The sequence below is a fragment of the Alligator mississippiensis genome, chromosome 5, assembly GCF_030867095.1.
Source record: "Alligator mississippiensis isolate rAllMis1 chromosome 5, rAllMis1, whole genome shotgun sequence".
Lineage (NCBI taxonomy): Eukaryota > Metazoa > Chordata > Crocodylia > Alligatoridae > Alligator > Alligator mississippiensis.
In genome coordinates this window covers 87182520-87203327 of record NC_081828.1, presented here as the reverse complement: position 1 = coordinate 87203327, position 20808 = coordinate 87182520, and the positions used below count along the sequence as shown (strand labels likewise).

Here is a 20808-nt window from a genome sequence, read left to right as displayed (position 1 = left end):
TTGCACCACCTCTAGAGGGAGCCTATTCCACAGTCTGAACACCCTGACTGTGAAGAAGTTATTCACAATGTTAAGCCTGAAATGGTCTTCCAGGACTTTGTGGCCATTACTCCTGGTTATCCCCAAAGGCACCCTGGTGAACAGCTGTTCACCAAGCCCTTCATGTATACCCCTGATGTAGCAGTAAGCCACTATCAAGTCCCCTCTCAGCCTTCTCTTTTTCAGGCTGAAGAGTCCCAGGACCCTTAGCCTTTCCTCATATGGCTTGCCATGCAAGTCTCTGATCATACGGGTGGCCCTTCTCTGGACTCTCTCAAGCTTTACCATATCCTTGTTGAAGTGTGGTGCCCAGTACTGGATGCAGTACTCCTGCTGTGGTCTCACCAATGCTGAGCAGAGAGGAAGAATCACTCCCCTGGTTTTGCTGGAGATGCATCAATTGATGCATGACAGGATATTATTTGCCCTGTTGGCTACAACATCACACCGCTAGCTCATATTCATAGTGTGATCTATTATTACCCCCAGGTCCCTTTCATTTGTGGTGCTGGCCAGTTTGACATTGCCAACCCTGTAAGTGTGTAGGGGAGGAAGCTGTCCCCAGATGGAACACTTTACATTTCTTGACGTTGAACTTCATCTGATTCTGATGCACCCAACTTGCTAGCCTATCTAGGTCCACCTGTATCTGCAGCCTATCTTCAAGCGTGACCAGGCTTCCCTATAACTTGGTGTCATCTGCAAACTTATCCTGTGAGCTCTTCACCCCCCAAATCCAAATCAATAGCAAAGATGTTGAAAAGCACCGGCCTTCTTCCAGTCCTCAGGGACCCCTCCAGACAGCCACAAGTTTTGGAAAAGTTTTGCCAGTGCTCCCACAATGACTTCAGCCAGCACCTTCAGCACCCTTAGATGAAGTTCATCTGGTCCTGCTGATTTATATACGTCTAATTCTTTCATATGATTACATACCACTTCTACAGTAATAGTAGGAAGGCATTCATTCCTACCCTGCTCATTCTGTACACTATCCAACATGATTTTCCCCTTGGCTCGGTGAAAGACTGAAGCAAAGTAGTCATTCAGGAGTTCAATTTTCTCCTGAGTGCCAGTAATCAGCTGTCCTGAGTTGCTGAGCAGTGGCCCCACACACCCATTTGTTTTCCTCCTGTTCCCTACTTACCTAAAGAAGGACTTCTTATTGTCCTTGACTCCTGTTGCTAATTTTAGTTCAGTTGCCAGAACTAGCCTTATCCCTTCAAATATGTTCCCTACAAGTGCAGACCATTGTTGTATAGTCCTCCTTGGGGCATGCCCCAAGCTTCCACTGTTTGTATGCCTCTTTATCTTGGGTTAAGAATTAGGTAGGGCCTAATTCTTACTTAGGACCATGTTATTCCTGTTTAGCCAGGAGGGCTTCCCAGCCCTCTTGTTACCTTTTCTTCTAATGGGAATGGACTTCCTTTGTGATTGAGGATTGCGTCTTTAAGGAACAACCGCTCTGCATGCACTCCTTTCACCTTAGGCCCCAGGTCCCACAGTCCTTTCCCTACTAGTCACCTCCGTTGGTTGAAATTTGCATTTTTGAAGTCCAAAACTTCAGTCCTGCTATCTAATTTGTCTGCCTTGCAACAGACAGTGAACATGTTGATTTCATGGTTGCAGTCACTCAGGCTACCTTCTATTTTTATGTTAGTCACCAGGTCATCCCCCTTGGCCAGGGCCAAGTCTAGAAGAGCGTTACCTCTGGTTGGTTCATGCACTTCCTGCATCAGGAAAAGCTCTTCAATGCAGGTTAGGAAGGAATGCAACTGATCCGACTTTGCTGAGTGTTCCTCCCAAGAGATATCTGGATAATTGAAGTCGCCCATGACAGTCATGTCATGTGCTCATGTGTACTCAAAACTCAAGTTCCTCCCCACCCGGTTTGGTGGTCTGTAGTATATAACTACAATTAGGTTCCTCTCACCATGCACCCGCCGCACCCACCCCCCCGCAGTTTGACCCAGAGGGTTTCAGGCCATCCTTCTTTGGAGCTAATGTCAGCTTCCAAGAAGGTGTACTGCTCGTTCATGTAGAGATCTACACCTCCACCTTTCTTCCCTACTCAGTCCCTTCTGTGCAGGATGTAGCCCTCCATGGCTACACTCCAATCATGTGAGGAGTCTCCCCAGGTCTCCATAATCCCTACTAGATCATAATGCCCACTGGAGAGCAGGAGGGATAACTCATCCTGCTTGTTCCCTATGCTCCTGGCATTAGTGTAGTGGCACCTGAGTCCTCCTTCTGAGGCCCTTGACTTCCTGTCATGCTGAAGGAGAACTATTCCCTCAGTTCCTGCAAGAGTGGCTCTCCTAGTGTCCCTATCTATGGAACCTTCTTGTGTGACAGTCCCTGGGCATGCTTGAATTAGTGTATCCCCATCCCCCAGAAATCTTAGTTTAAAACCTTGTCCAGAAGATTGGCCATCCTGGCCAAGAACAGGGACTTACCTTTCCATGCGAGGTGGATGCCATCCCTTCCCAGGAGTCCTCTCTCCCTCAAGTGCATGCTGTGGTTGAGGAATATGAAGCCCTCTCAGTAGCACCACCACCAGAGTCATCAGTTTACTTCCTCAATACATCATTCCCTCCTAGAACTGTGGCCTGCAACAGGGAGCACAAAAGAAAAAACTACCTGGGCATCTGACCCCTTCAGCCCAGCCTCCAGAGCCCTGTAGTTACTCCTGAACTGGTCTGGATTACTCCTGGCCATGTCATTTGTTCCCACATGGATGAGGAGCTCATCGAACAACCTTTAGTTAAAACACGCCCACCACCATTTTGAAGCGTACGATGCTGAATACATGAGATGCTGCCGGTGTTTTAATTAGAACAGACCACAAGGGTCACTCTAATCAAAGTGCCCCTCACCCCCACCCCAGAGCACATGTAAAGATGCCCCTAATGTCCCAAGATCCTGCAGGAGATGGAAGGGGAGGAGGAAACCCTTGGGCAGGAGGAAACACCACATTCTTCACACTCCAAACAGATCAAGAGATCCAAGAGGACCCAGAGGAGGTGGTGACGAGTGCTCGTCATAGGCGACTCCATCCTGAGAGGTATGGAAGGGCCCATCTGTCGCCAGGACCCCTCAGCACGAGAGGTATGCTGCCTCCCTGGAGCAAAGATTCAGGATATGACGGAGGTAATCCAGGCCAGGATCAAGCCCACCGATTACTACCCCATGGTCCTAGTCCATGTGGGTACTAATGATGTGGCCAGGAGAACCCCCGATCACCTGATGGCAGACTACAGTGCTCTGGGCGGCGTGCTGAAGGAGTTCGGTGCACAGGTGGTATTCTCTTCCATCCTAGCAGTGAACGGATGCGGAAGACGGCATAAGAACTGCATCCGAGAGACCAACTGGCGGCTTCGGCAGTGGTGTCTCGAGGCAGGCTTTGGCTTCCTGGACAACGACCCACACATCACGACGAGGGACATGCTCAGCTGGGATGGGCTTCACCTGTCCCCCAAAGGTAAGCGTGTGTTTTCTTCTAGGTTGGCAGATCTCCTCCGGCGGGCTTTAAACTAGGCTCGTCAGGGGGAGGGGAAGATGAGGGCGGGGAAAGCTGTGGACCACCAAACCATGTGGCACCCACAAGGACAGCCCAGCCTGAAGAAAGAGAGCATTGGGAACCTGAAAGCCATGGGGAGGCCAGCAGTACGGCACAGGTAAGAAATGAGAAGGTAAGAATCAAAGGGCCCCTTGGGACTCGGAGCGGGGGGCAGCAAAGGCACCAGTCGCAGGGCTCATGTGCCTATATACTAATGCTAGGAGCATGGGAAACAAGCAGGATGAACTAGCGCTCCTGCTTTCACTAAACACCTATGACTTAGTGGGGCTAACGGGAACCTGGTGGGATTCATCCCATGACTGGGCGGTACATATTGAGGGCTATAGATTGTACAGAAAGGACAGGGTGGGGAAGAAAGGGGGAGGGGTTGCGCTCTATGTCAGTGAGCAATATACATCAACCCTCATCAAGACGGAATCCAAGGATGAAGAAGTAGAAGGATTGTGGGTTAAGCTACATGGGGGGCAAGGAGAAAGGGATTTGGTGGTAAGGGTCTGCTACAGACCCCCACATCAAGGGGAAGAAAGAGATTCGGGGCTCCTGAGACAAATCTCGGAGACCATAAAAGCTAAAGAGGCGGTAGTCATGGGGGACCTAAACTACCCGGACATCTGCTGGGAGTCACAGACAGCAAAGTCCCACCGCTCACGCAGGAGGTGCTCTCCCCTACCCTGGGGGTCTTCAAGAGGAGGTTAGATGAGCATCTAGCTGGGGTCATCTAGACCCAGCACTCTTTCCTGCCTATGCAGGGGGTCGGACTCGATGATCTATTGAGGTCCTTTCCGACCCTAACATCTATGAAACTATGAAAGAATAAAAAACAACTAAAACTTAGTGGACTAGAGTATCTGGGAAACCCTCCTAAGGAACTCACCAGACAAACTATTTTGAATTAAGTCAAAGACAGAGAAACAAAAGGAGAGCCATGCTTGAAACTTGCCTAGAAACGCTGCTTGGAAAGTCAGTTGGCATAAGGTATGGGCATCAACATGCTGGGATAAAAAGTACTAACTCTGCTTGCTCAGTGTGATTGCTGTTCAGTGTCCCTCCTCAGGACATGTTTCTTATTCACAGCATATTACATTCCTGACACTCAATAGTCCAAAAATAAAATCTTCTAATGTATGTGTTATTTCTGTTTGAACCCCTACAAGCCAATATACCCTCCAAGCAAAACTATGCTTTCTTCTGAATCAGACATCTCTTGAAAAATCTAGGCCAAAATATTACATAATAAATATGATAAACACAGCCAAACTTCCTTTGTTCTTCAGGGAAGTTTTCCTTCTCATAGCTAATTAATAAAAATGTGCTATGTATTATCCATTTCTGACCACTGAAAAATATAGAAGCTCCCTTGGGAATTAGAAGAGCATTGAAAAACCGTTAAGAGAACTTAGTGTGGAATTCAAGGTGATATTTTTCATCCATGCCCTGCAGGGACATTTTACTTTTCAGTGGTCAGTAACGTGTCCAGTATGTATTGAAGAGACAGAAGGGAAAGGTACAAGTTGAGCCTTTATCCTATTATTCCGAGTAGTCTTGTCAATAAAATATTCATTGCTTTCCTAGCAGGATTTCCCAAGCCAATACAATTTATTTATATGGTCCTATTACAAAAATAAATTATTTCATGAAAACTTATGGTCTTTCTTATTTGGAACAACATATTTTCTGTTGATTTTAAGGTCTCACTTGTGGCAAAAAAAAACTTTCAAGTAAGAGGTTTCCACTTGAGGATTCCATTTATGGCAGCTGTGCAATATATCCAAACAAAGTTTTCATTTATCCACAGTTCGAAAAGATCACAGCAGCAGATTTTACTTCAGCAGTTGGCAGGGAGAGAGGGAGATGAAGCACCAAGAATCTGCACCACTAGAATAATTTCAGAAACTTAACAGAAGTCTGCTTCATATCAACATTACACTGAGTGCCAAACATTCTGCAATTCTACAGTTTGCCATATCCAAAGGAAGAACTCATAGTAATTGTGCAGCCCAAAGACAAATTAAACCATTAAACAAACGTAAACAAGATGTCAAAATAAAACAGAGAGAAAATAAAAGACAGAGGGAAATGTTAAAAAGATATAAATAAAGCCACGAGAGAAACAGAGTGCACATTTCATTTCTGGCACTTATGAGCCCTAAGGTATTTCATTCACTAAGCGCTGCTTCCCGATGACATGCTCTCTTCAGGATTTTTATTCCTGTTGTGATGTAACCCCTTAGATACCAATATTCAAACTGTATGAAAGGAACAGAAGAAAAAGTTCTTACTGAGGCTATGAGCAGGATAGCAGCATCTGTAAACTTAAGCAGGAACTATGTCAAAAAACCATGACGGTTCCTTTGCATCAACATGAAGTGATAGTGAATATCATAATTATGTTTTTTTTCCTGGATTGTTTCTTTCAACAGATAGTATAATGGGGAAATCTGCCCTGAAAGAGATCAGATTCCATCTGATGAGATTAGAATAACTGACTGAAGCACAGAGGACACTTGGTTGAATTTGGTATTGGTTTGTTAAACTATGAATCTGAGCATGTTCAAAGTAATATTTGCCTTTTTCCATTTCACTCTTACTAGGTTGTCTCTAGATGGTATTTTCTATTGCAGGTTTTTAAACAAAGTTTCATCCAGTTTGCCAGATTTAATGCTCATATCCACTTTGTTATTTCCTAAAGTATACCATGTCTCTGGCTATAAGTCATTGCCACATCAATACATATTCCCTACAGAAAGAATAATTAATTTCAAGAAACTATTTTTTTTCCCCTGCTCCCTTCCCCCTCCTCTCCCCGCTTTACCTTTTGTCTTTCTTGTCTCTACCTATTTTGCATTTTCACTGACATCTTACCACACTTTTAGCTTCTCTTATTCCTTGGAGTCTCAGACTAGCAGAGACTTCCTATGCCTGATGAAGGGTGACTGCACCTGAAAGCTTGCTAAATACTTTTTTCCAACTACTCAGTTGGTCTAATGAAAGATACACACCTAACCATAGAACTTTTCCTGCCTCTGTCCTTAGACAAACACGGCTACAACCAAACCTCAAGAACTGTATAGAGCAGACAGGATTTGAAGAGAATGTTTGCATCTCTTCTGATCGGACATATACCTTGAATGTAATTAGGGTCACTGAAATATAGCTACAGTACCTGTGGCAAAGTGGGGCTCCCCGCCTAGCCACAGTGCTAGGTTCCCCACTTGCCTTTGGGCATGCCCCCCACCTGACTCTTCTGCCATGCCTTGTTCTTAATTAATGAGGATGCTAATTAGGTGGGAGGCTGCCAATTTTATGCCCTGATGCAAGGGGGCACTATCTGCAGCTCCATACCTCCCCTACACCACAGGCCATGCCTCGCAGATAGCATCCAGATGTTACCGTGCTCCCGGCCTACCACCGGAGCAAGCTTAGGCCACACTGTAAGGCCTCAGTCACACACACATTCATACCGCCCTCCTCTCACTCGGGCCTCACACACTCCACCCTCTCTCACAGGGTCCCTTTCATCCATCAACAACTTATTCTGCCTTGCTCCCTCTTGGAGCGGGCCCCTTAGGCCATAGGCTTGGCTAGTCCGTCCCTTGGGTGGTAGACGTACCATCTTTTGGGCCTCTCCCACAACCCTCCCCAAGGTAGCAGTCAGCCAATTACCTGACTGGGTCTAAGCTTACTCTGGCCCCTTCCGGGGACAACTCTATACATATAAATATACTGGGTACTCAGCCCTCTGGTTTTCCTTCCCCCTCCACTGGGGCTCTTCATCTCTGCCCCTTTCTGGGGCCACCCCTCACCAGAGTGTTCTTATCCCCTCACTCGGGGCTCCACACCACCCCCTTCACTCAGGGATATTCATCTCTGCCCCCTCGCTTCGGGCTACTCACTGCCCCCTCACTTGGGGCTAATCATCCCAGCCCCCTTCACTTAGGGCTCCACACCACCCCCTCCCTGGGGCTCCAGATCTCCACCCCCCTCACCTGGGGCTACCCCCACACTGGGGTCATTTCCACCCCCCTCACTGGGGCTCTATACCACCCCCTCACTTGGGGCCACAGGGCTTCGCTCCCCGGTGGGCTCAGGTGACCATAGCCGTGCCTGTCCCCCACTCTCCCACCTCAGGGTCTCTTGGGATCTTGCACCTCACACAGGGCTCAGGTGGCTGCAGCCGTGCTTGGCCCCCACTCTCCCTCCTTGGGGTCTTGCACCTGACAGGACTCAGGTGGCCACAGCCGTGCATGGCCCCCACTCTCCTTCCTCAGGGTCTTTCACCCCACAGAGCTCAGATAGCCACAGCTGTGCCTGGTCCCAACTGCCTCTGGTGTCACGCAACCCACCCAAAGGTGAGGGCTAGGGTTAAAGCACCCCTATCAGCCTTTCACCAGGGTGATAACAGGCCTGGCATTTCCGGTGGGCTCCCACACCACTGAGATCCCCAGCAGGCCGCCCACTCCCGGCAGGGGGCAGTTTTAGGTCATGACCAGGACCAGGAGCCTCCTAACCATCCCCCACAGCTCCTCCCTTACCTCCAGGATAATACACGGAGCCTCACAGCCAGGCAATGTTACTGCCTTCCCAGCCAGCAGGGAACTGAGCTGTTTATATAGGCAGACAGGGATCTAAAATGGCTGCCTCAGTCAAGCAACTGCTGGCTGCTTGGCTCTGGTCATAAAGTGATAGGTACCCACAGTGCCCTGCCACACATCTTCCCCCTTTAAATGGTACCAAGGGAAGGTTTCTGCAGCTCCTGCTCTAAAACAGACTCCCTTTGGAGCCTGTGAGAGCCCTCAAGTGGCGAGCACCCCCAAAAGGTGCTCTGCCAGACACCTCCCCACTTAGAATGAGATCTGGGGAGCTTCACTTGGCTGCCTTCCCTGCTGGGCTCAGCCCCTGCCTATTGCAGCCCCTACCATGTGGTGAGCACCCTGAAGGTGCTCTGCCACATTACCCTTAACCACAAAAGGAATGGCATTGTTTTTTTGGGTTTTTTTAAGGGAATCTCACTGGAGGGCAAGCTGCCAACACAAAAGGAGGCAGATACATCTAATTAGCTCAAAAAGATGAAGCGTACAAGTGAATGTCATGGGAAATTACAAGTTGGTGTGCTGGCTGGGAAACAGGGAAAAGGTGTGACACTGGAGGCCGATGTAGAAATGGAAGTGAATCTGGCATCCCAAGTTGGCCTATTAGGCCAACACTACATGCTGTCACCAAAGTGTTAGAAGTCCAACAGCAGCAGGCCATACAGCAACAAGAATGGATGAGACAAAATTGGGCATCTTTTTGGATACACAAAATGACGAAAGAAGAGGACACAGAGGCTTACATAGACTCCTTCAAGAGAACAGCAATACAAATGGGGCTAGATAGAATTATGTGGGCTAGTCAGTTGGGATCCCTGTTATTGAGGAAAGTGCAAGCCACATACTGTGCCCTTCCTAGGGACAACACCTACAATTATGACAAATTGAAAGCCATCATATTGCACCATTTAGAATTAACTTTGGAGCATTACCGATGATTGTTGAAGGCCAGAAAAGGTCCTAAATCACTCATTCTTAACCAAGGTTGACAAACCAGGCCCAGGCTTTACCCTCCCTGGAGAATCCCCCATCCCTACGTAAGGAGGTAAGCACTGTTATATAAATTTGTTCTTTAATTGGGTGCCATTCAATTCACAAAAGTTATGGAGGGGTGCCTTGAGTCTAGTGAGGAGTTGCCCAAATCGAAAAAGGTCAACCTTTCTTGTCCTAAGTGTTACATGCTTCTGCCAATAGATAGACCTTGTGTGTTTGTCTCCTGTTGCTGTCTGCTGTTATGCTTGCAGTGCATTCTGTTAGCCTTTTGTTTGTAGAATAAATCTCACTGGTCTGTTGCTCCCTACCTGATTTTGGATAAATGATCCCATGTAATACACAAAACTGGTCATTAGAACAGCATTTCAGTGAGCAGGATGCTGCAGTGCTTCATCCTGAACTGTAAATACCAAATGCTGCAAGAAAGAAAGAGACATACACCACCTGGGGAGCCCAGATCAGGGAATGCCATCCCATCAGGTTCCATGCAGCTAGGGTTTGGGGTTTGTGGCCCTGGGGCTACATGCAAGAGTTTAATGTGGCCAGCATGTTGTCTTGGGATTCCTATACTGACCGGCTCATCTTATACCTGGAAGCCAATCAGATTACTGAAACTAAGCAGTAATGTACCATGCTATTGACTGTCATGACCTCAGAGGCTTTTGACATTCTTCACTCACCTGTGTCCCCAGCCAAACCCTACTATGAAACAAGATCACTTTGCACAGACTACATCTGAAACAATAAGATGGTTCTGTTTCAACCAATGCAATCAGCTGCACTACAACACAGACTGTTTGTGAAGGAAAACTTAGCCATAACTGAAGAAACAGAACTTGCTTACAAGACTACAGCCCTCAATTCAAAGATCTAGGCATGGTCTGTGAAAATTATATCAACTGTGATTCACTAAATGCAATCCAAAGAAAATTCACCATTACAGTGCAAAAAATAAATACATTCTTCATCCCAGGGAAGCTGCTATAGCTGTGGTGGGAGTTGCAGATATGATGCATACTGTTTCCATGATGTTGAATGCTATCATTGGAAGTGGAAGGGTCACATCAAACAAAAAGTTCAAGCCAACTGAAAAGAAGTCAAACAAACAGGGTATGCTTCTAGCTGTCACAAATACTGTTGTTGATCCAAACTGAATTTCAGCCTGTGAAACGCTCACCAATTTCTACAGTCAGATAGGTCAATTATATGGAAACAGTGCCACTGCAGATGAAAACCCAGAGTACAAGGTGTCATGTAGACACTCAGGATCTGAGGTAAAAAGAGACATACAAATTGCTATCACCTCAAATTGTCCTCCTATTTTTTCATGAGAAGCAATATGTTTTTACTACAGTTGCCTTAAAGGGATAATGGTACATCAATTCCCACTATGGGAAGGATTGAGGGGTCTTCTATCTCATAACTGCCAAAGGACAGTGAGCCAGCATGCTAGGTGGAGAACTGTCTGGGCCACTGGGCATTAAGTTAACAGGAGCACACAGCATTGCAACAGACAGCCTTCAAGATGTCCTGAAGGAATTCAGCAAAGTTTTGAAGAAGAGCTAGTTGTATACAATCATTACGTTGGATCTGATGATAGCACTGATTTGACTGAAGCCTTGCTGTGTTACATTCTCCCTCAGTCCAAAGACTGATGCAACAGTTTACTGCCTTGTAGAACAAAGTGTTCTTGAAACCACAAGGTAAGTGTCATACAAAGCCAGAATACTTCACAGAAGACAAGGTAGACTTGTATCTTATGCTATACATTGCTGATTTATTTAGTTTATAAGCAGAAGGCTTACTTCATCAAAAGGCTGGCAGTCCCTTTGCAGCATCTGATGAAGCAAGCTTCCTTTTGAAAGTACTAAAAGATGGCACAGTAACAGCCTGTAATGCGGTGTGCCAGCCATGACCCGTTATTTTTGGCCTCTACTTTGCTGTAGCAATGCACAATAATGAGGGAGTATGTTGCTATAGCAAATGTAGCAACAGCATCCCAGTTTTTGCCAACAGATGCTATGGAGCCATAGCATCTTGTGTAGAAACACCCAGTATTATTTATATGCTTTGCATTCTTGCCATTAAACACAATACAGAATATCCCCACTTATCTCTAGTTACCACCTGCTATTTTGCCTGAAACCATTCAGTTAAGCTTTTGCACAATAAAGATGGTTGCTGTTGCCCCCGTCCGATCTCACTGGGACAAATAAACCCCTACAGTACACAGAATTTTTAATGAGGCTAAACTGCATCACAAGTTGGGACTATTTTATACACAATGTTTTGAGCTGAAGGAGTGCTTGTAGCTATGTTGAAGGGCTCTACCCTGGTTTATATATTTAAATGCCACTGAGCATCCACGTAAGATGGTGATTTTTCTGTACAATATCTAAACATAGGTACCCATACCCCTGCCAATACAGGATTTTAAAGAGGTAGTTAACTGTGTTAGTCTGAAGTCAGGCAGACTACTTCAGGGGCATAAGCTTTTGTAAAATTATTTTTATTACTTCATCAGATAGCATCTTGAGAAAGCTTATGTTTCTCTGAATTAGCCAATAAGGTGCCACTCTGACCTACCTTCCATCAATGTAGGATTTGTAATTTACAAGATACAACACAGACAACTATGTTACATTATATATGGTGCCTATACACTTCTATCCATAAACTCCCATGAACTGCTTCACCCCATGAAGTGTCTCTTTGGATGCCTGCTAGCAGCAGAACCTGATTGACAGCAGCTTGCTAACAAATATTCAAATGAATAGTGAAGGTCCTGTAGTGTGCAAACTAAAATTAACACTGCAAGAACTTTTATCACCATCTTGATGATAGTTTGTAATTATTATTCCTTGCTGTGTGCATTTATAGTCATCATCAAAGAGTTAAAACCTGCAATTGCTTTTGCCCAACCAAAATAGGATTCAGTAAGGGGCAAACTGTGTCAACAACAATGATTTATAAATCTGCAAAAAGAATTGTGCCTTAAAAGATTAGTGGTGTTAAATACCATGACTAATTTCACAGCTGATGTATGCAAGTGCATTGTAAAAGATTTAACCTGCCCCTCCCTGGTTTCTCAAAATAAAATGCATTAGGTGTGCAGCATGTTTAAACAGAAATAAAAAATAACACTCTATAAAATGTTGTTTTGTACCATGCTGATTAGAGAAAATTATAACTAGCTTTTGAGTGACAAGGTGTCATTAGACTCATTATTAACATTGGATTGTTTTATTCAGTAAGAAATATATATAAAACCTTCCTATGAAAGCTAAAGCCTACTGAATGCTCTACTATTCTGCAGATGAGCTATCTGTAATAAATGTACTACTTCTGAAATTCTGGTTATTTAAAAAATAAAACATTGTGGGCAAAGACAGTGCAACCCTCAGTGGGGTAATGTCTCAGGATAAGTGGTATGGAAATAGTCATAGTCATTTCCAAGCCTGCATTAGTATAGCACACTATGGCTGCAGCTGTAGTGGAATGGATGTATGGAAGCAGTACCAGAGTAGTTAAATTTGTAAAACTAGCTGAGGAGTGATAGCCAGTACTCAAGCCACAGTAGCAATGAGCCCCCTAGAACAGGTAATTAAATTTTAATCTGCGCAACCACAGAGGAAGTTTAGAATTTAAGAATTAAGGCAGACATGTTTATTTACCAAGAATACAAATTTAAAATGTGAGAGCTTGAAATAATGCATGCATACAAGAGAACCACAGAGTTCGGCAATGTCAAAGATTTTATTACATTGAAAGTTGCCACCAGGGCTCCTGTTATGGGAGAACCTGTGATCTCTCTTCATGACCCTGTAGTAGGGTCTTGTTACACACAGATTTTGGGTGGATCCTGAAACTCTTAACCCCTGGATTATGTACACATTAACACCTTTAAGTGTCTTAAATTACTCATTATGCAGCTCAAAGTGACAACACTCCATTGCAGAATCATCTCTGATCCGCACTACTCAGCTCCTGTTCCATTGAAGTGTGGCCTCACAGATATGCTGCTCAAGTAGAAGTCCTCCAGTACCCCAAGATGAGATGGCCCCTCCTCCACCGTCCTATTCTGTGGGCTCTCACACTCCCAGCTGCTTAGTGGAGTGGCCAGGGACTGGAGCCACACATTTTCTATTTCCCTCAGCCTCCAGCCCGCAAGTCCAGGAACGACAACCTTTCCCATCAGCATACAGCCTGTCTGGGTAGGTGGCCACTGTTGGACCCTGTGCCCCCTCTCTCCCCACCCTGCCACCAAACCCTGGGGAGCAGAAGAGAGCATGGCCAGCCCCAAGAAGGCCCCAGACTTTGGCTAGGCTCTGGCAAGCCCCAAGCTCCAACCCTGTGGCTCCAGGAACACCTTGCTCCCTGCACCCAATCCACATGCCACCCAGCAAAAGCTGACGGCAGCTGCTGTGGAGTGTATGCGGCTGGGAAAGCCACTACTTCAGAGTTGGGTGGCAGTGAGTAGATGCAGGCTGCAGATGCACAGCTCTGCCACTGCCCACGTGGACACAGGAACTGGCTGCAAGTGGATTCCGCTCCCAGATGTAGATTGAAGCCAACATGCAAGGGAGCTGGCTGCACCAGCTGCTGCCATGGCCACAGGCCCCAGCCCTGTGCCCACTGCCGTCACCACCACCAGCTTCCTGTGGCCACTGCCTGGGCCTTCCCCAACCCCAGGGGCTAGGGGTGTCTGTCTACTTGCTCCGTGCACTGCTGGGCTGTCCCCACCAGACCTGGGAGCACCAAGGAGAGGCGGGTGTGAGGCAGAGATGAGTTGGAACAGTCTGAGGGACTTGTCTGGCTAGGAGACATGCCCAGATGTGTGACAGTGAGCTTGAAGCATATAGGCACTGGAAGCCAGGAGCAGGTGTGCAGCAACCTCCCTGTGGAGCCCATCATGAGGGACCCTGCCACCTCACTCCCCTCCCCACAGTCTAGAATATTGCTGCTGTGGCAGGCAACGGACAGGCAAAGCATAAAGAATCACAGAGAAGTAAGGCTGGAAGGGACCTCCTTATGCAACAGGCTTGTGGTGGCAATTCATAGCTGCACAAGTGGGGACAGTCAGAGGAGTTTTCTGGACTGCTAGGTGTGACTGCTCCAAACTCCCAACTATCATTAAGCCAATCAACATTTGTGTGGCTCAAAGTACAATGTGTAGCAAGGCCCCCAGTCCAAAGTGGTGTAAAGTTCCTCTTTATTGCGGATAAGTGGCAAAGAGGCAGAGAACATCCTCTGCAATATTGCTGCTACTTTTCACATGCTTTTGGAAGGGAAGCAGGTAATCAATGGCAAAGAATCCAGCTGGACCAAGAAGGTAGATTGAGCAGTCTGTGGCAGGTACAGATTTAGTTAGTTAAACCTCACACCAACTTCTCTGAACTCTGGACCAGACAGTGAAATAGTATACATCTCCTGATCAGCTATGAGCTGTCCTTGTGAACATGTCTACTTAAAAGGCTGGTTAGTCAATACACAGGTCTCCACCAGACTAACATACTCAATTGACTTATACCTGTCCCTATACCTAAAACAATGCACTTAAAACAATGCAATTTTCACAGTGCAGTTAACTTTTGACTTATTTGTTTTTTTCTTAAAGCCCCAGTTCTCAGTCATTCTAGAATTCCTGAGTGCAGGGAAAAGCTTGAACAAGCTAAATAAGGGTTCAGAAACCAGGAAAAAGAGGCTCTAGGTCCCACAATATTTAGAGGCCTATCACATTTTCTTTTTTCTTTTTTTATGTTCAGCATTTACAATACCAATTCAGCAATACCAAAGGTTAAGTTTATTCCTGTAATTTACCAATTCCTTGCCAGCTTCAGGAGAAATGGCAGGAACAACATAAGCTTCTCTACATGATCTTTGACCTCACAAAAGCTTTCAACACTCAGCTGAGAAGTGCTGTGGAGGATCCTTCTAAAGTACAGATGCCCACCAAAATTTGTCACCATTCTCTGCCTGCTCCATGATAGTATGCAAGCAGTGATTCTCAGCATCTATCACAGATCCCTTTGAGGTTAAAGCAGGAGTTAAGTAAGGCTGCATCATCGCTCCAATACTCTTCTCAATATTTCTTGCCACAATGCTACATCTGACCACCAACAAGCTTCTAGCTGAAGTGGACCAAAACTGCCAAATGGATGGTACACTGTTTAACCTCAGCTGACTCCAAGCCAAAACCAAAACCACTTCAACCTCAATCATTGAGCTCCAGTACACTGATGATGCTGTAGTGTGTGTGCTCACTTGGAAGCAGACCTTCAGGCAATTGTTGACGTCTTTACCGAGACATACAAGAAAATGGGACTGATGCTTAACATTCTGAAGACTAAGGTTCCTCCACCAACAAACTCCTAATGAACAGTCCCTGGCTCTGCTCATCCAGATCCATGGTAAGACTCTGGAGAACATTGAGTATTTCCATGCCTCAGAAGCCATCTCTTACAGAAGGCTGACATCAACAAAGAAATCCAACACTGCCTGAAAAGTGCAAGTGCAGCATTTGGATGCTTGAAGAAACTGGTGTTCAAAGAGCGTGACATCATCTCTGAAACCAAGTTCATGGTTTATCAAGCAGTCATGATCTTCACTTTGCTGTATGGAGCTGAGACATGGATAATGCACGAGACAGCTACAGTTGTTGGTGAAATACCATTAATGCTGCCTGTGGAAAATCCTCCGAGTCCAGTAGAAAGGAAGACTCACCAACATTAGCATCCTCCTGCAAGCAAACACCACAAGTATTGAGGCGATGATCATCCAATATCAACTTTGCTGAGTTGGCCATGCCATCCAGATGTCCAACTCCAGACTCCCAAAGCAAGTTTTATTCTCCCAGCTCAGCCAAGCTGTACGCTTAAGAGAAGGGCAGAGAAAGCACTTCAGGGACGTCCTCAAGGCCAACTTCAAAAATGCAAAATCTACTATTGCCCAGGACCACTGTAAATGGAGGAAGAGTCTGCTGCAGGGTTCTCAGTAGTTTGAAACCTCACTACAACAACAGGAGATGGAAAAGCAAGGAGTGGCAGAAACAGCATGTTGCAGACCAAATCAAGAATCCAATGCCATCCACCCCACACAAAAACACATGTCCAAGCTGCAGTAGTGTCTGTCAACCACAGATAGGCCTCATCAGCCATACAGATAGGACAATCATGGAAGACAATCATCCTCGACTGTGAGTGGTTGCCGAAGAAGAAGAAAGAAGCCTTCAGATTCACAGAAAATCTGTGGACACAACATATTTATACTAATACAATCAACTTTTACAGCACTCTAGTCATGGCATGGAAATATGATGTGCAGCCCTATACCGCTGTAAATCACTCTACTTTCTGGTATAGTTATGCTTTTTGGAAAGTCACGGGTAACAATGCACCAGCACAAACACAGCATCAATGTGGTCAGTTTCTTTAGCTATTTGTTCAATGCAAACAGAATACTACCCTGTATCCCTTCCCTTAGCAGTGAAGCAGATACCTTGGAAGAGATGGTCATTTGTTCACTCTGCATATTAGTGGAATTCATATCAATGTATACATTTAAGTAAAAAAATCCCCAAACCAGCATAACTGTATTGTATATCCACACAAACTACTTCTGAATGCCAAGATAACCACATTACATAGTTCAAGCTATTCTCTAAGTATTATATGCATTCACTTAAGCAGATACCATGAACATTTCATTTTCTGCAGTAGTTCTATTCAAACATCTTCAAATGAACTCACTTATGTTCTTCTAAATATTTTTCAGTGCATATTTTATTTTCCTAACTAGGCCTTTTGAAATACGTTTACGTATTATCTCTCCAATACAGTTAGAAAAATGAAGCTAACGAACAATCTGCCTGGAGCTAAGTTATATCAGAAAACTTTTGTCTTAACTTTCTAATTACCCAAGATCAAGGTCAAACTACATTTCTAACCACATTTCCATCAGCATAATCAACAAATATTATGATGTACTCTGAAAGGAGAGTCCATGAAACAGCAGTAAGTTTTTTGTTCTTTGCTGCCAAATGCTAAAATGGGCAGTATGAATTCTGCTCTCACCATTTGGGGAAGGCTCAGCTAAGGTGTCTCCTCTCACTTGGAAGAGGAGGCTGTTCTTCTTGTTATCAAAATCCTTCCCACCAGCCTGACATCTGGAAAACTCAGCAATAGTAATTTCCACTCAGGTTTTGTATTCCTACCTGGGATATTGATCTCCCAGAAATAGAAGGGTGAGTGCACTAAGAACACAAGAGCAATGAGTTATTGATTCCACATGGTAGTTCTAGCAATTGGAGAAATAACACTGAATTTGGAAGGGCTGGGAAGGAGGACACAGATCCTTAGCATTTAGGATTTAAAATGTATTGACTAAAAAAGTCAGTATTCTTTTTTTCCCTTAGATATCCATTTCAGTTGAAGCTGAGCTGGATGTACACTTAAGTATTCTGACACCAACTGGTGTTCAATTTTCACTGCCTAACATTCTATTCAGTGACAGAAAGCTTGCCAAGCACAAGGGCACCTGCATGCACACACAGGTTGGAGACGGAAGTTATATCTAAACTGGTTTAAGTGATGAGAAACTGGTTTATACCTGTAACATAGCATAACTTCAGTGCACATAAACCAGTTTCAAAATGTCTAAAACTGGTTTAAGATAAACCTGGTTGAATGTAGCATCAGACTTAACTGATTTGGGTCAAACCAGTATATGCAGTTTCTGTCCCAGATCCCTTAGTAGTTTAATTTAACCAGAGTCCCCCAGCATCTCCAGATGCTTTTTAGACCTGGGCTGGGCTGGGCCGTCTGCTCTGGAAAACAAAGCTGCGCCCCCTCGCTCCCTAGCTAGAGCTCTGATGGAGATTACAGGCACAGCAGGGCCTGCCTGGCTTCCCTCTGCCCCACCTCCCTTCACTTCCCGCTGCTCAACCAAGGATCCCTCCCTCCCTCCCATGGCCCACAGCATGGACCCCAGCCTCACAGACCCTAGGCACCCATAGCTAATGCTGAGAGGTGTCTGTGTTTGTGTGTCTCCATTTTCACTGGCACAGGCAGACAGAACAGTGTCCACTTAGGGCTTTTTGGAGCTAATCAACAGGTCAGCTGGTAATGTCTCTTCTTCCTTCCTTGGAAAAAGCTGTTTAAGAAGAGCTTGAACTAATGAGAGAGGCTTTTGGTTTGTTGATGGGCTGATAAACACTGTGTTATCAGCTCCCTGCTGTCTCCCTCACCTGTCAGGTTTGCAGACAGTATGAAGAAGCAGGGAGAGGGAAATTGAAAAGCTCAGTATCCTCAACAGATGCATGCACTGCACATACACCTCTTTTCCTCAAAGTGCTAGCTAGGGGCTCAGGTCTAGCAACACTCCCTCCCCTTGAGCAGCAAGCGGGGAAAAGCCTGGGATGGGATGGTCCACCCTAATCAGAGGATCCTGCCATGGCCTGGCCATGCCTCCCCTCAGCTCACCACGGTGGAAGGGAAGGGAGGGCTGCTTTGGTGCCCTCCTGCTTCTAGCCTGAGCCACTGCAGGCATGTACCTACATTTTTCAGTCCAGAGGGAGTGTCTGTACAGTTGCAAACTGGTTCAAGCTAGGCAGGTTAGACTGTCCCTAGCCACATACATTTAGACACAGAACTATTTACAAATTTTTAATAAGAGGTTAAATGATGCTGCTTAATACTCCAAGGAAATGCAAACCTTCCCCTGGTTTGTTTTTATATTTTATTTAAATTATCCATTCAAATTTCCCTCTTACTATCTACTCCCCCATATCCCCATCCCCAGCATATATGCCAAGCAGATTATAGGACCAGATTAGTTATATCTACTGTGAGAGAATCTGTTCAAATCCTTCCTAATTGAATAGTAGAATGACAGCTAGTATTGATTCTAGTTATGGTATTAAGGGTTCCTGAAGTGTACTAAATAAAATAAAATTGCTGTGATAAATGCAGTGTACCTGGATTTTGTGGGAGACCTGGAAAACTAATATGACTCTGTACCTAACATGACTGGAATATTGTGTGTAATAAAAAAAAAAAAATAATCAAGTATCTGGTCAGGAATGTTACTGGAGTATAGGAACAACCTCTGCCATTTTTAAGGGGAATATAGATCAATTTGTTAAAGATTAAAATAATCAATATCCTAAATAACTCACAGGCTTTGAGGCTAGTGTTATTTACAATATAAACCCCACAGGCCTGTGTAGATGAAACAGGGGACCTAAATTGAAGTGGTGGGTTTTAAAAAACACCACTTCAATTTAAGGCTGATTAAACCCCCATGTCATGCACACACCCTGCTGACTTACCTGCCTCTCCAGGGGGGAGAGGAGGGTGAGCTGCTGGTGGGCAGAGTGGTCCCTAGGAGGCGGGGGCTGGCACGTGGAGGCTGGTTCACATACGTCTCTCATTTCATCTACACACAGCCCATGTTGCCAGTGGAATTATGCTGAGAAGAAACATGGCCCTTTGCTGTTGAAAAAAAATCATCATATTGAAGTTTTACCTTAAAAATAAAATGCAATATGAAAATAAATACAGTGAAAACATTATCATGCTTTTTAAAGATCCAAATACATTCTCCCCCACTCCTAGCTCTACTATACTACTAGAAGAGAAATAAAACATGAAACCACCTCAATGCTATTTCAAGATTCACTATTCAAGATGAGTGAAATGTAGCAGGTAAAGAAAGCAACAATAGTGTAAACTTGATTAGAATGCTGAAGTTCTCTCCATTTCAAAAACCTAATTTTTACTACTGTAGCAACATGCCAGAAGGGCATCCCATGAGGCTTATGTTACAGTTTGACCTCTATATTCAAGGGAGGATTGTTTAAATTCCCTGCCTATGATAGGGATCACCCCTTTAGATGCTGCAAAATATCCCTGGCTCAGAGATATAACCAAGGTCTGCACCCTTAAGCAGCAGCAGTGGGGGTAGGGCCTGGATGGGCAATGGCAGTAGCTCCTGTTCATTCACCACCTTTGAGTGCCTGCCTGGGGCTGATGCCCTGGTCACACACTCCTCATTATGCTACTGCCCTGACTCAAAACAATACTTTTGAAAAAGGCAATTATTGTTACTTTATGAATAGACTGAACAGCTTGACAAGCATAGTACAGTGGATTGGGGAAGATTCAGCACAGTCCCTTTGTAAGGACTTCAAGAAGCAAAGCAATGTGAAGCTAAGACATACCAGGTACATCTAAATCAGATGCTTTAGTGTGGAGCTGACTAGTAAGCTCCAAAGTCAAGTGTCACGTTCTACACATGTGGTGCTATTAAGCCAGAGTAAACTAATTAACTCCTCCAGCACAAGTACTATTTTATGGTGGACATACTACTGCCCAACACAAGTATAATCCTATGGTGGTGTTATTTAATGTGTTGCAACACATGTGTAGATGGAAACCGGGGCTGGTTGGGGCACCAGAGTGCTATAATATACATCTGGTCCACTTCCAGATCCACTGCTGAGAGCACGGGGGAGGAGTGGGGGGCTCCCTGCATGCTCCCCGGTGAACCCGGAAGTAGACTGGTAGTGCTTCTGGTCCTCTTGTAGGTCTGCTGCTGAGCACACTGGGGAAC

General features: G+C 45.2%; 1 long non-coding RNA gene across 1 annotated transcript in view; it reads right to left on the bottom strand.

Moving 5' to 3' along the window:
- Positions 1 to 19684, bottom strand: part of LOC109281061 (uncharacterized) — a 61684-nt gene extending 42000 nt beyond the window's left edge. The window contains exons 1-2 of the long non-coding RNA XR_002087585.2: positions 19526 to 19684; positions 2493 to 2645 (exon numbers count right to left, since the gene is read on the bottom strand). This is a non-coding gene — a long non-coding RNA (uncharacterized LOC109281061). The remainder of the gene's footprint in view (positions 1 to 2492; positions 2646 to 19525) is intronic.
- Between the last annotated feature and the right edge of the window lie 1124 nt (positions 19685 to 20808).